Below are 14,115 nucleotides of genomic sequence, written 5' to 3' on the forward strand. Positions count from 1 at the left end.
AAGTTGTAGTCCTTCCTCTTAGCATTCTAGTGGTCTAAAATCACCTCATTTAGAGTTTTGTAGAGAGAGATATGGTCAACATACCGAAACATATATAAATGAAGCCATCACCATACTTGCAAGAATTTTCATCAAATGAGCATTTTTTATCAAATTTCCTACAAAAGCAATAAGAGAAATCAACAATAACTACTCTTAAAGTAATTTAAAACAAAATAACATAGTATTAAAATAAAATAATTTAAATTAACTACTAAACATATAATCAAACTTAAACTAGAAAAACATCTAAAATGCTAAAATTTGAACCTAAAATATCAAAGATCTAGCTACTTAAGCACCCAAAAATGTGTAAAAATAACTCTTTATAATAGAGTTATCACACCCCTAAACTTAAGCTTTTGCTAGTCCTTGAGCAAAACACAAAATAAAATGAAATAACATAAATAAAGAAAATAACTTAACTAGAAATCAATTGCACCAATTCAGCAATCACCTTTAATATCTTCAAAAGTTAGTCCAAATTCTCAACTCTAAACAACACACTAATATTATTCAAGTTCATGTTTCAATTCAAATGCAAGCTTATCGTTAAGTGGATTTTCGTGTGTGTGTGTGTGTGTGTGTAATCTTTTTACCTAGAATAGAGTACAATTCGGATCAGTTTATATTCATGCAAAATTAAAATTAGTAATTAAATTCCATAAGTTAGCTTTACATCTCTCTCTCCACTAATGTAGACTAATACTAGGTTAAAGATCAATAGGACTTTAATTAGCTTATACTATATGGCTAGGGTTAAGGTTAGATATGGGATATTGTATAGCTCAAATCACTCTAAGTACATAATCAATCTAAGATCTATTCAGAGTTTTATTTTCCTTCACCTATTATACCCCTTTTTCATCAAAAATTTTCTTTTATTCAACACTTCATTCTTTTTCTTCTTTTTTCTTTCCTTTTTTTTTTTCTCAATTTCACACCCTTAAACTATATGTGTCCATTTATTGGGCAGTGAGATGAATACAATTATCTTTTTAAACTTTTTATCATTTTTCATCTGTATTACCTTTTTCACTATCTAGCTCATAATACTTTCTAAATTGACTTATGCACTTAGGAATGAGGGATGCAAGAATTGTTGGAAATATTAATATTAGGGTTTAAGCTAAAAATTAAGTGTTTAAACAAAGAAAATGTGTCATTAGGCTCAAAGGGGGAAACTAAAGATAATTTATGTAAAGGAAGCCTACGAAAGGCTCAATCGGTCCAAAAAATGACTTAAATCATTTCCTTAACTAAGTGTAGCCTAAAATTTCACCTTGAGAGAGAATCAAACAAAATCTAAAACTTAATACATAATTCAAAATTTTCACATTCACATAAACTTTCTCTAAAATTGTACAATGAATCTAAGCAATAAACATGTTGCTTAAAATGTAGAAATTTCATCTTAACAATAAAGCTTAACATCATAATGTACATAACACTCAAACAACATTCATAGGTTTCAAAGAATCAAATTAGGAATGAAACTAAGTTCTCATCATTGGATAGGTAAATTAAGCAAAACTGGCGTGATTAAATCTAGCTTAAGTTTTTAAAACATGCATAAAAATAAAAAAAATTTAACAAAAATAACTAACCTAAAATATCATAAAAACTAATGACAATAAAACCCTCCCCCAAACTTATATTGCACATTGTTCTTAATGTGAAAAGCTAAAAAAAATAAGAAAGAAACTCTCTTATCAACGGTGACAGAACATTGAAAGCTCAAATTTTCTTTCTCCTTATCTTCATGCTTTCTAAACTTGTATACTCTACAAAACAAGCTAAAGAGAGGTTATAACTACTTATTTATAGATAAAAACAAAAATTAACTAAAATAACAATGAAATCTAAAAAGATATAGCTTGGGTTGCCTCTTATGAAATGCTTCTTTATAGTCACTAGCTTGACTATGATACCCCCTTATTATTGTCTACTATAGTAATTGAGGATCTTTGACAATCCAATTCACCACCCAAATAATGCTGGAAATGCTACCCGTTCACTTTAAATGTTCCAGTAGCTTCATTATAAATATCTATTGCACCACAAGGATAGAACTTAACCATCTTGTATGGACTTCACTGCCTTGATTTTTGTTCCATGGAACAACCTTGACTGATTTGGGCAGTAACACATGTTGTCCCACCTTAAAATCAAGATTAACTAAAGGTGGTGGATCATGCTCATCATAACACTATTTAGTTTTGAGTTACGGTGGCAGTGGCTCTAACTCAAGAGTTTGTGCTGGCTTACTTGTAAGTGATGGAGTAAGATTACCTTTACCGTCAAGCCCAACTCTACAATATGTTTATTATGCCAGTCTTACATAAGAATACATGTTTGTTTACTTAGGTACCTCGAAAATCGTTAAAGGTCGACAATGTACCAAATGGTACAATTAAGTTGAATTAAGCCTCGAACTAGACCAAATAAAGATTTTAAGATGAAATTGAGAATTTTAAAACCCCAGAAAGACTTAAAATGGTGATTCGGAGTTCGAAGACCGATTTGGAGTCAAATTGAAATTTTCATGATCTAGGGGCAAAATGGTCATTTTGCCACCCGAGGTTGAAAATTGGAATGTTGGAAGAAGTTTTTGATCAAGATTGACTATTTAAAACATAATTTGAGTTTGAGAAGTGAAAAATTTTAATTTCAACATTTTTTCGAGCATAAAGGGCAAAATAGTCATTTTGCCACCCTAAAGGCAAAATTGTAATTTTACACCACCCAACACTTGTCCAGCACATGGATTTTACCCAATATTATCATGGATAATTGAGGAAATTTAAGTGGTGGAGAGAGATTGCTAAATGGGTAAGTATGACACATGGACCAATGGAATGGTGACATGTGTCAAATTCTCATCCATTTATTATTTTCCTTATAAATTAGCATAAAATCAGCCTATTTGTCATGACCCGAAACCTACTTCGGACCCATGACAACCGCCGCGACGTCTCGATTGATACTCATTACCCGAAATGCTAATCAGAACCCCGCAAGGCTTACATATCAGTTTCTTGCCTTTTTTGTGAGAAATCGTTTTTAAACATTCCATTTTAAACAATTTTCAGTAGTTTCCGGCTCAAGTAAATCAAAAGACAAAAATATTTTAAAAGGATTTATAGACAAATATTACTATTCAAAATATTGATTAAAATATAAGATTTTTATATAAAACAATATTTATAGAAATACGTGTAAGAAATCTTTTATAACTTGGAAGTAAAATAAATTCATACATACAATAATTTACAAAGTTATAATGTACAATAATAATTACAATGACAAGTGGCCCAAAATACACCAAGTATTGGTGATAGTAACCTACTGTCTGTGAGATAAAGATGTCAACTGGAATCCTCGACAAAATAAGGTATCTACAAGCTACCACAGGCCTGAAATGTTTGGAAAGGAGGTGGGTAAGATTTTGCAATCCCAATGAGTAAACAGACATTATCATAAATATCTAAAGGCAAGTAACATGGAGGCAAGTTTAAACAACAATTTATAAACCATTTCATAAGGTTTTTAATTTATTCCATAAACCATAAAATATTTATAATTTACCAAAATAGTTGTTAAGGCTTATGTCTTTTATTAAAAACAAGGCTCAAGCCAAAACTAATCCTCGGGGATACCTTGGCCGAGGCATCTAATCGAGTCCGTCAAGGTTGTTAAGATATTCACACGTGAAACACATTTTTATTTTTAAAACAAGTCGTTCCTTGGCGTTGGTCGAGTTACACATTCACGTGGGGGTTCGACGTGAAGTGAGCTCTAATACTACCTCGGGAGTTACCCTCCTCACCTCTACAACCGGAATAACTATATAACCAGGTTTATCGTGCCCCTCTAATAGGCAGTCCACGAAAACCCGTCACTGCAGTGACCAACCCACCAATTTTAATAAAATTTTGACAGTATAACGTGACTTTTATTTATTTATCCAGCCTGCATAGTAAAAACAACTTATATAAATTTTCCAATACACTTACAAAATATAGCCACATATACTCATATCTCATAATCCATTCATAGGAAAATATATAATTTTCAAGACAGTTAACAGCCTCTAATCACTCAATTTCATAATTAACACTATATATTTTTATTTGTCACATTTATTTCTAAAACATCAAAAATCCCGTTTTAATCTCGTTTTCATTTCATAAAATATATAAAGAGCATTTAAAAATAAACTCTAGATAATTTACAATAATAATAAGTTTACTCACCGTTTGTACAAACTAAAAGCTTTCTAGGTACCCCGATAACTACTCGTCGGGTAAGATTTCCTTGCCTTTAGCGGAAGGCTCTCTTCCTAGACCCATTGCAAAAATTTACTCAATTCATCACATTAATGCTAAATCACTATATATTTGACTTAAATCCTATACTAATGCATGGTATGAAATGCAATAGCCAAAAACGGCTTAAACGCGGTATTAACCTATTTTTGGCACTTTACTCGATAAATTGCTAACGCGCTCCATTTTAACTCTAAATTGTCCCATTCTCTCTCCAACATTTCTAACCATTAATTATCAGCCAATATTCCTCTAAAATCACCAAAATCAACTCACTCTCTTCCTTGGAAAATTCGGCCAAAAATGGGACATTAACTCGGTAAATTTTCTACTTTGTTTTTCTTTCATATTTAACCATTTTTCATCATTTTCTCTCCATTTCTCTTAGAATAAAAATCAGATCATCATCATTGTACCTCATTGCAGATTCGGCCAAGGGTGGGTATTGTGAAAATTTAATGCTTTCTTGCCCAATTTAATTTCTAAACACATTTAACTAACTAAAACTATCAATTTAACTAAAAATCAAAACCTAAAATTTCAATTTCTCCCCCCTTGAAATTCGGCCAGCCCTTGATGTCACTTTTAGATCTCTCTCCTCAAGCATGCTAAATGGAAATAAAGGCATAGGAAAGGTAGAAATCAAGTTAAAGTCGAAAGATCTTACCGTTAGATGCATAAACGGGTGAAAAACGTAAATTCCCCTTTGAATTTTCTTGTTTCCCTTTGTTTTCTTTCTTTTCTTCCTTTCCTCTCTATTTCCTCTCTTGTTCTTCCTTATGGCCAGCCAGCCCTTAAAATGGGGTTTAAATGGGCTGACTTTTCATTAAAATAATATTATATCATTAAAAATGCCATGTGTCACTTTCCCATTGGCCCATTTTTAAAATTTCATCCATTTGTTTCCAAATTTTCACCATACACTTGTCCCATATATTCATAGCTTAGATAAAATTCTCAGACTTATCCAAAGTCTCGGTGGAGTAATTTTTGAAATTTACACTTTTGCCCCCGTAAAAGTCAAAAATTACATTTTTGTCCCAAAAACTGAAAAATTGCCCATAGACATATTTTTCATCCCTTATACTCATACCATTCTCCAATTTTTCAAATGTGATCTAAATTCTCTCAAAATCTCAAATTTTGTCCACGGGTGGAAAAATTACGATTTTGCCCCTGAACATCAAAATTTTCAATTTTACCCTTAATGAACCCTCGAACTCCGAACAATCATTTTTAGTCATTCCTTGACTATAAAATATTAAATTTCATCCTACGATTCCTATTTGAACTAGTTCAAGGTTAAATCAACTCAAGTGTACCGTTAGGTACAATACCGTGTTTCATCTATTCTTAGGAACTTTCCTAGCGTAATAACATGCTACTCAGTGCATGTATGTCATGACATGTGTTTATAGGGTCGGGTTTTACACTATTTCTCTTCATTATGGCCGGCCAAAAGAAGAACAAAGAAAGAAAAGACGAACAAAAACCCTAGGTGGAAAAATTCAAGGGAAAAGTGTGAAAATTCAAAGAATCAAGTGACAAAAGGTAAGATTTTTCAATTCTAGCTTGTGATCTACCTTTCCTATACATTATTTCGCATTTTTCATGGTTGAGAATCAAGTTTGCATGATGAATCCCTTGCTGGCTGGACATGGGGGGAGGAGTTTTGATGCTGGATTTGGTTAGATTTTAAGATATTTAGTGTTTTTAGTTAGTTAGTGATGTGCAACATAAAAATCAAGCAAGAAAAATTCATTTTCTCCCATTACCCATCATTGGCCGAATTTTCCATGTAGAGTGTGTATGGTGGATTTGATTTTATTTCAAGTAAATTGGTTAGGAAATGATGAATTACGATGAGAAAATCAAGTAGGAAAAATCATAGTGTTGATGCACCCACCATGGCTGAATTTTCCAAGAGAAAATGTGAGGATGATTTTGCCATATTTCAAGTTATTTAATTTGTGTTTGATGATTTGGAGAATTGGAAGAAAAATGGAATTATTTGGAGTTAAATTGGACATATTGGCCAATTAATCGAGTGATAGATCGAATTAGGCCAATACCATTTTATTTAGGTACACAATTGAATTTGTGTAGAGCATCGTGTTTAGACGATAATCCGAACAATTTGCATCCCATTTCATACATTAGTATAAAGCCTGAATTGGTTCTATAACAATTTAGCACAAATGTAGTAAATGGCTTATTGTGCATTATGTCTAGGTGGTGAGCATTTTGGCAAAAGTAAAGAGATAGTACCCAAGGATCAAGAATCGGAGTACTCGAAATTCGACTCCCGAAATAGTGAGTAATCTTACTATCTTTTAATTATCTAAAGTGGTTTTATCCGATTTTGTGATTTTATGAAAAATGAGTTTAAATGGTAAATCTTTATGTTTTATAAGCAAAATGAGATTAAATGAAAATAATTTATAAAATTGTCTTGAGATAGAATGATGGTTTTGAAAATAGAGTAATTGAAGACTGTTTTCATGTGTTATAAATTCATGGTTTGAATCGAATGGCTTATGACAATATTTGCATGAATGGCTAAATTGGTAAATGTGCTGAAAATATATGAATTGTGTATTTAGCCTTGAGAGGCTGGATTGTGATATAATTGTCATGTCATGCGGTTGAGATTTTATTGAATTGGTGGTTTAGCTTGTTGCAGTGGGCGAGTTCCATGGACCGACTTATTAGAGGGACACGATAACCCTATTATATTCTTACCTCGGTCGGAGAGGCGTGTAGGGTAACTCCTGAGGTACACTTTTAAAGTTCACTTCATGCCAAACCACCACGTGAGGGTGAACTCAGCCAACGCCAAGGAACAACTATGTTTTCAAAATAAAAATATTTTTATGTGTATACAAAATTATTTAACAGCCTTGGCGGACTCGGTTGGGATAGCCCCAGGCCAAGGTATCCCTGATAACTGAGTATGAGAATGATTTTAGCACGAGCCAAAGTTTTAAGAAATTCATAACCTATGTTGATTACTCGATTAATATGAATTGATTTTATTTGGTTGAAATGAGTTGAAAGGTGATAAATTACAGTATGATGATCTATTTTAATTTGTCTCTATTTACTCAGCTTTAGATATTTTAGATGGTATTTGTTTACTCACTGGGATTATATAATCTCACCACCCTCATTTCCACCCATTTCAGGCTCAGGATAGTCGGTAGATAGCTCACTTTGTTGAGGGCTACAGTTGGACTTGCATCCTCAAAAATTGTAGGTTTACCACTTTTGATACTTTTGGTCGTTCGTAGGCCCACGTGTCACAACCCAGTACTCCTCTCGAGCCCGTGACAACCGTCGCGGTGTCCCGATAGACACTTATTACGCGAAATGCCAACCGGAACCCCACAAGGCTTTAATATCAGTTTCTCATTTCCCCTGTGAGTAACCGTTGCCAAATATCATGTTCTAAAGGATTTTAAGCTATTTTCAACTTAAAACAATAAAAAAATTGATTTATGTCTCACAGAGGTATTTTGGTCATTTTTCCCTGAAAATTTCAAAACCAGGTAAAAATGTAGTATGTGAGTATAAAACACATAATTCATAATAAAAAATAAGTTTAAACGTCTAAAACCTTCATTTAAAATGAAATTATGATTATTTGGATATAATAATAAAAATAAAGATATTCAATAAAATATTCTATTTCTTATAAAATAATATTTTTAGAGTTATACGTAAGTAATTTTTGTAGTGTAAAAGCAAAATAAACTCATACATACTATAATACAGTAAGCTAGAGTATTTATTTTAATTTACAATAACAAGTGAGCCCTCAAATAACCAAAAGTAAGAGAGACTGTGAACCTACAGTTTGGAGGATGCAAATCCAATGGTAGCCTCGGTGAAATTAGCTATCTACAGCCTATTCTGAGCCTAAAATGGGTGGAAAGGAGGGTGGTGAGATTATATAATCCCAGTGAGTAAACAGACACCATCCAAAATATCTAAAGTCGAGTAAATGGAGACGATAAAAATATTCCATCTCAATATGTATTTCATAACATAAATATTCATTTCATTTAAATAATCAACATGGCTTATGAGTATCTTAAAAGCTTGGCTCCTGCCAAAATCATTCTCAGGAATACCTTGGTCGAGGCATTTAACCGAGTCCGCTAAGGCTGTTAAAAAGTCATATACACATAAACATATTTTTAGTTTGAAAAACACAGTCGTTCCTTGGCGTTAGCAAAGTTCACAATCACGAGGTGGTTCAGCGTGATGTGAACTCTAACCATACCTCAAAAGATACCCTTCGCGCCTCTCCGATCGAGGTACATATATAATTGGATTCTATGCCCCTCTAATATGCTGGTCCACAGAACCCGCCCCCTGCAGCAAGCTAAACCCACCATACAATAAAAATTCAACAGCATGACATGGCAATTTTATCATTATCCAGCTATCAAGGCAAACAACAATTTATACATTTTCAACACAAATACCAATTCAGCCATTCATGCCAATATTACCATAAACCAATCAATGAGAACCATAAATTCACAATACATCAAATGGTCTCCAATTACTCTATTTTCAAAGCCATCATTCAATTTCAAGATAATTTATAAAATCATTTCATTTAAACACATTTTGTTTATAAAACCTAAAAATTAACCATTTAACTTATTTTTCATAACATTCACAAAATCGAATAAAAAGACCACTTTAGATAATTAAAATGATGATAAGGTTACTCACTATTTCAAGAGTTGAATTTTTAGAGTACTCTAACTATCGATCCTCGGGTACAATTTCTTTGCCCTTATCGGAGGATTCACCACCTAGACATAATGCACAATCAAGCAATTTACCACATTGGTGCTAAACCGTTATAAAACTATATGGATGCATGAAATGGAATGCAAATTGTTCGGATTATCGTCTAAACACGGCGTTCTACACAAATTAAATTGTGTACCCAAATAAAACGGTATTGGCCTAATTCGATCTATCATCCGATTAATTGGCCAATATGTCCAATTCAACTGCAATTAACTCCATTTTTCTTCCAATTCTCCAAACCATCAAACACAAGTTAAATAGCATAAAATTTAGCAAAATCATCTTCACATTTTCTCTTGGAAATTTCAACCATGGTGGGTGCATCAACACTATGATTTTTCCTACTTGATTTTCTCACCGTAATTCATCATTTCCTGACCAATTCACTTGAAATAAAATCAAATCCACCATCCACACTCTACATGGAAAATTCGGTCAATGATGGGTAATGGGAGAAAATGAATTTTTCTTATTTGATTTTTCTGCTACACATCACTAACTAACTAACTAAAAACACTAAAATATCTTAAAATCTAACCAAATCAAGCGTCAAAACTCCTCCCCCCATGTCCGGCCAGCAAGGGTACCCTCATGCAAACTTGATTCTCATCCATGGAAAATGAAAAAGAATGCATAGGAAAGGTAGATCACAAGCTAGAATTGAAAAATCTTACATTTTGTCACTTGATTCTTTGAATTTTCACACTTTCCCCTTGAATTTTTCACCTAGGGTTTGGTTCTTTCTTTTCTTCCTTTGTTCTTGCTTTTGCCGACCATATGAAGAGAAATGGGCTGATTTATGTGCTGATTTTTAAGCTAAATACTTAATGGATGAAAATTTTACACATGTCACCATTTCATTGGTCCATGTGTCATACTTACCGATTAAGCAATCTATCTCCACCACTTAAATTTTCTCAATTATCCATGATAATATTGGGTAAAATCCTTGTGCTAGACAAGTTTTTGGTAGTGTAAAATTACAATTTTGCCATTGGGGTGGCAAAATGACTGTTTTGCCTTTATGCTTAAAAAAACGTCAGAATTAAAATTTTTCACTTCTCAAACTCAAGTTATGTTCTAAATAGTCAATCTTAATCAAAAATTTAATCCAACACTCACATCTTAACCTTGGGTGGCAAAATGACCATTTTACCCCTAGATCATGAAAATTCCAATTTGACTCCAAATCGGTCATCGAACTCCGAATCACCATTTTAAGTCATTATGGGGTTTTAAAATTCTCAATTTCATCTTAAAATCTCCATTTGGACTAGTTCGAGGCTTAATTCAACTTAGTTGCACCACTAGGTACACTATTGTCTTTTGACGATTTTTTGGGGCTTTCCAAGTATGCAAGCATTCTGTCAATCACATGAATTACATGGCTAATATTTTATAAGGTTGAGCTTGACAACACTACCCCGCTTAAAATAAAATTTTAACCTCAAAATTTCACTTACCAAATTTGAAAAAAAGATGTGGATATTGGTTTCTCATCTAGTGCTTGACTTCCAACGTCATCTCCTCTATTCGAGCATTCTTCCACAATACTTTCACCATTGGAATGCTCTTGTTCCTCAACACTTGATCCTTTCGATCTAAAATACGTACAGGCTGCACCTTGAACTTCAAATCTTCATGCAACTCAATCGATGGTGTCTCTAGAATATGAGAGGGATCAGGTACATACTTCTTCAACATCGAGACGTGGAAAACATTGTGAATCCGATCTAACTCCGGGGGTAATTCAAGTTTGTAAGCCACTAGCTCGATCCTTTCAATGATATGAAAGGGTCCAATGTATCTCAGATTGAGATTTCCCCGCTTCGCGAATTGAATAACACCTTTCATTATTCAATAAATACCACAAATTATCATAATAGTGTAATTAAATAAGATTTAATACTTAGAATTTTCAAATTATTACCTTTCCAAGGAGAAACCTTAAGAAAAATTTTATCGTCAACTTCAAACTACAAATCTTCCCTTCGTTTATCAGAATAACTCTTCTGCCTATCTTGAGCTGTCTTTAATCGCTCTCAGATAATCTTAATCTTGTCATTAGTCAAGTCAATCAATTCCACATTAAACAATTTTCTCTCACCCACTTCATCCCAACAGAGCGGAGTTTGGCACTTCCTTCCATACAGAGCCTCGTATGGTGCCATCCCAATACTAGACTAAAAACTGTTATTATACGCGAACTCTACCAATGGCAAGTGTATGTCCCAACTCCCAATAAAGTCAATGACACAAGCCCGTAACATATCCTCCAAGGTCTAAATAGTTCTCTCAGATTGACCATTTATCTACAGATGAAAGGCAGTGCTAAATCTCAAATTAGTTCTAAGAGCTTCCTGAAATTTTGACCAAAATCGAGAAGAAAATCGGGGGTCTCGATCTGACACAATAGAAACTGGAACTCTGTGTAATCTCATAATCTCATCTATATAAAGTTTTGTCAATTTCTCAATAAAATACGTGCTATGGACAGCCAAGAAATGAACGGACTTAGTCAATCTATCCATAATCACCCAAATAGTATCTTTCCCACTCTGTGTCCACGGCAAACCCAATGCAAAGTCTATAGTCACGTGTTCCCACTTCCATTCAGGAATCGGTAAAGGCTGAAGAGTACTTAATGGTTTTTTATGCTCAACCTTGATCTGTTGGCATGTGAGACATTTTGCTACAAACTCTGCTATGTCTCGTTTCATACCCGGCCACCAATAACTTTCTTTAATAGTCCGATACATCTTGGTGCTTCCGAGATGTAAAGCGTAGATGGAAGAATGAGCTTCCTCTAAAATAGCTCGTCTCAACTGGTCATCTTTAGGAACATAAATCCGGTCTCTAAGCATCAAAGTACCATCATCACTGAGTCTAAACTCACTAGTTTCTCCATCTTGCAGCTTTTGAACTTCCTGTTTCAACCAATCATCAGATTTTTATAATTCTCTGATTTGATTCAACAATGAAGGTCTCACAACGAAACTAGCAAGTAGAGTTCCATCCTCACCATTATTCAACTGGATCCCTAGAGATTTCATCTCAAGTAACATCGAAAAATAAGAACTCCGAAGCGTTGCTAACGACGATGAGGATTTACGACTTAAGTCATCCGTTACAACATTTGCCTATCCAGGGTGATAATCAATCACTAAGTCATAATCCCTGATCAACTCTAGCCACCGTCTTTGTCTCAAATTAAGTTCTTTTTGGGTGAGCAAATATTTCAAACTTTTATGATCAGTAAAAATCTGACAATGCTCACCATATAAATAATGCCTCCAAATCTTCAATGCGAAGACTATTGCTGCTAACTCCAAATCATGGGTAGGGTAATTCGTTTCATGCTTTTTCAATTGTCGGGAAGCATAAGCTATTACTTTCTCATTCTACATCAATACACACCCTAATCCCAACTTAGAGGCATCACTGTATACCATAAATTCATTCCCACCAACCGAAAGTGTTAGAACGAGAGTAGAGGTTAACTGGTTCTTTAGCTCTTGAAATCGACTCTCACAAACATCATCCCACTCAAACTTAACTCAGTTACGAGTCAGACGAGTAAAAAGAGCAGCTATCAATGAAAATCCCTAAACAAATCTCCGATAATAACCTGTTAAACCAAGGAAACTGTGAATCTCAATTACCGTTCTCGGTTACTCCCATTGTACGATTGCCTCAATCTTCTTGGGATCGACATAAATTCCAGCTTCGGACACCACATGTCCCAAGAAAACCACATTTAGAGAATTTGGCATGGAGTTGTTTTTCACGCAAAGTTTGTAACACAATGCGCAAATGGGCAGCATGTTCATCATTATTCTTCGAATAAACCAGGATGTCATCTATGAATACTATCACGAACTTATCCAAGTATGGATGGAACACCTTGTTCATAAGATCCATAAAAGCTGTCGGGGCATTAGTCAAACCAAACGGCATCATCAGAAACTCATAATGCCCATAACGTGTCCTAAAAGCAATCTTGGGTACATCCTGCTCTTTAATCTTCAACTGATAATACCCAGACCTCAAATCAATCTTAGAAAACGCCATAGCACCTCGTAATTGATCCAAAATATCATCGATCCGGGGTAGAGGGTATTTATTCTTGATGGTCACTCGGTTCAGCTGACGGTAATCGATACGCAATCGAAGAGTGCCATCGTTCTTCTTTATAAATAGGACTAGTGCTCCCCAAGGAGAAGTGCTAGGGCGAATAAAATCTTTATCCACCAAATCTTGCACCTGAACTTTTAGTTCCTTCAACTCTGTCAGGGTCATTCGATATGGAGGGATAAAAATAGGTGCAGTACCCGAAAGTAATTCAATAGGGAACTCAAGCTCTCGCTCAGGAGGTAGTCCCGGAAATTCGTCAAAATACATCAGGAAACTCACTTACTATTTGGGACATCCTCTAATTTAGGTTCCCCTTTTGAAATATCGATCGCGTGTGCTAAATATGCCAGATACCCTTTATGCACCAGTTTTAAAGCTTTGATGGTCGAGATTACATAGGACAGTAATACTCGATGTTCCCCTGCAAATACAATCTCTGCTCCTTCTGAATTTCAAAGAACAACTTCTTTCCTGAAACAATCCACATTTGCCCGATGTGCAGTTAACCAGTCCATACCCAATATCAAATCGAAATCTTGGATCTCTAGAGAAATCAAGTCACCCCTAAATTCTTCCTCACCAACCATTACTCCACAATCTCTATAACAACTGTTTCTAACTAGTTTTTCTCCTAAAGGGGTGTGAACTACAATTTCTTCCTCTAATGGTGATAGGTTTCTATCAGTAATTGATGCAAATGCCATACTCACATAAGACCTATCTGAGCCAGAATCTATCAAAACATAAGCATCTTTATCAAATAAGAACATAGTACTTGTCACTA

Source organism: Theobroma cacao, chromosome 8 (genome assembly GCF_053813885.1).
Source record: "Theobroma cacao isolate CCN51 chromosome 8, ASM5381388v1, whole genome shotgun sequence".
In the NCBI taxonomy this organism is placed as follows: domain Eukaryota; kingdom Viridiplantae; phylum Streptophyta; class Magnoliopsida; order Malvales; family Malvaceae; genus Theobroma; species Theobroma cacao.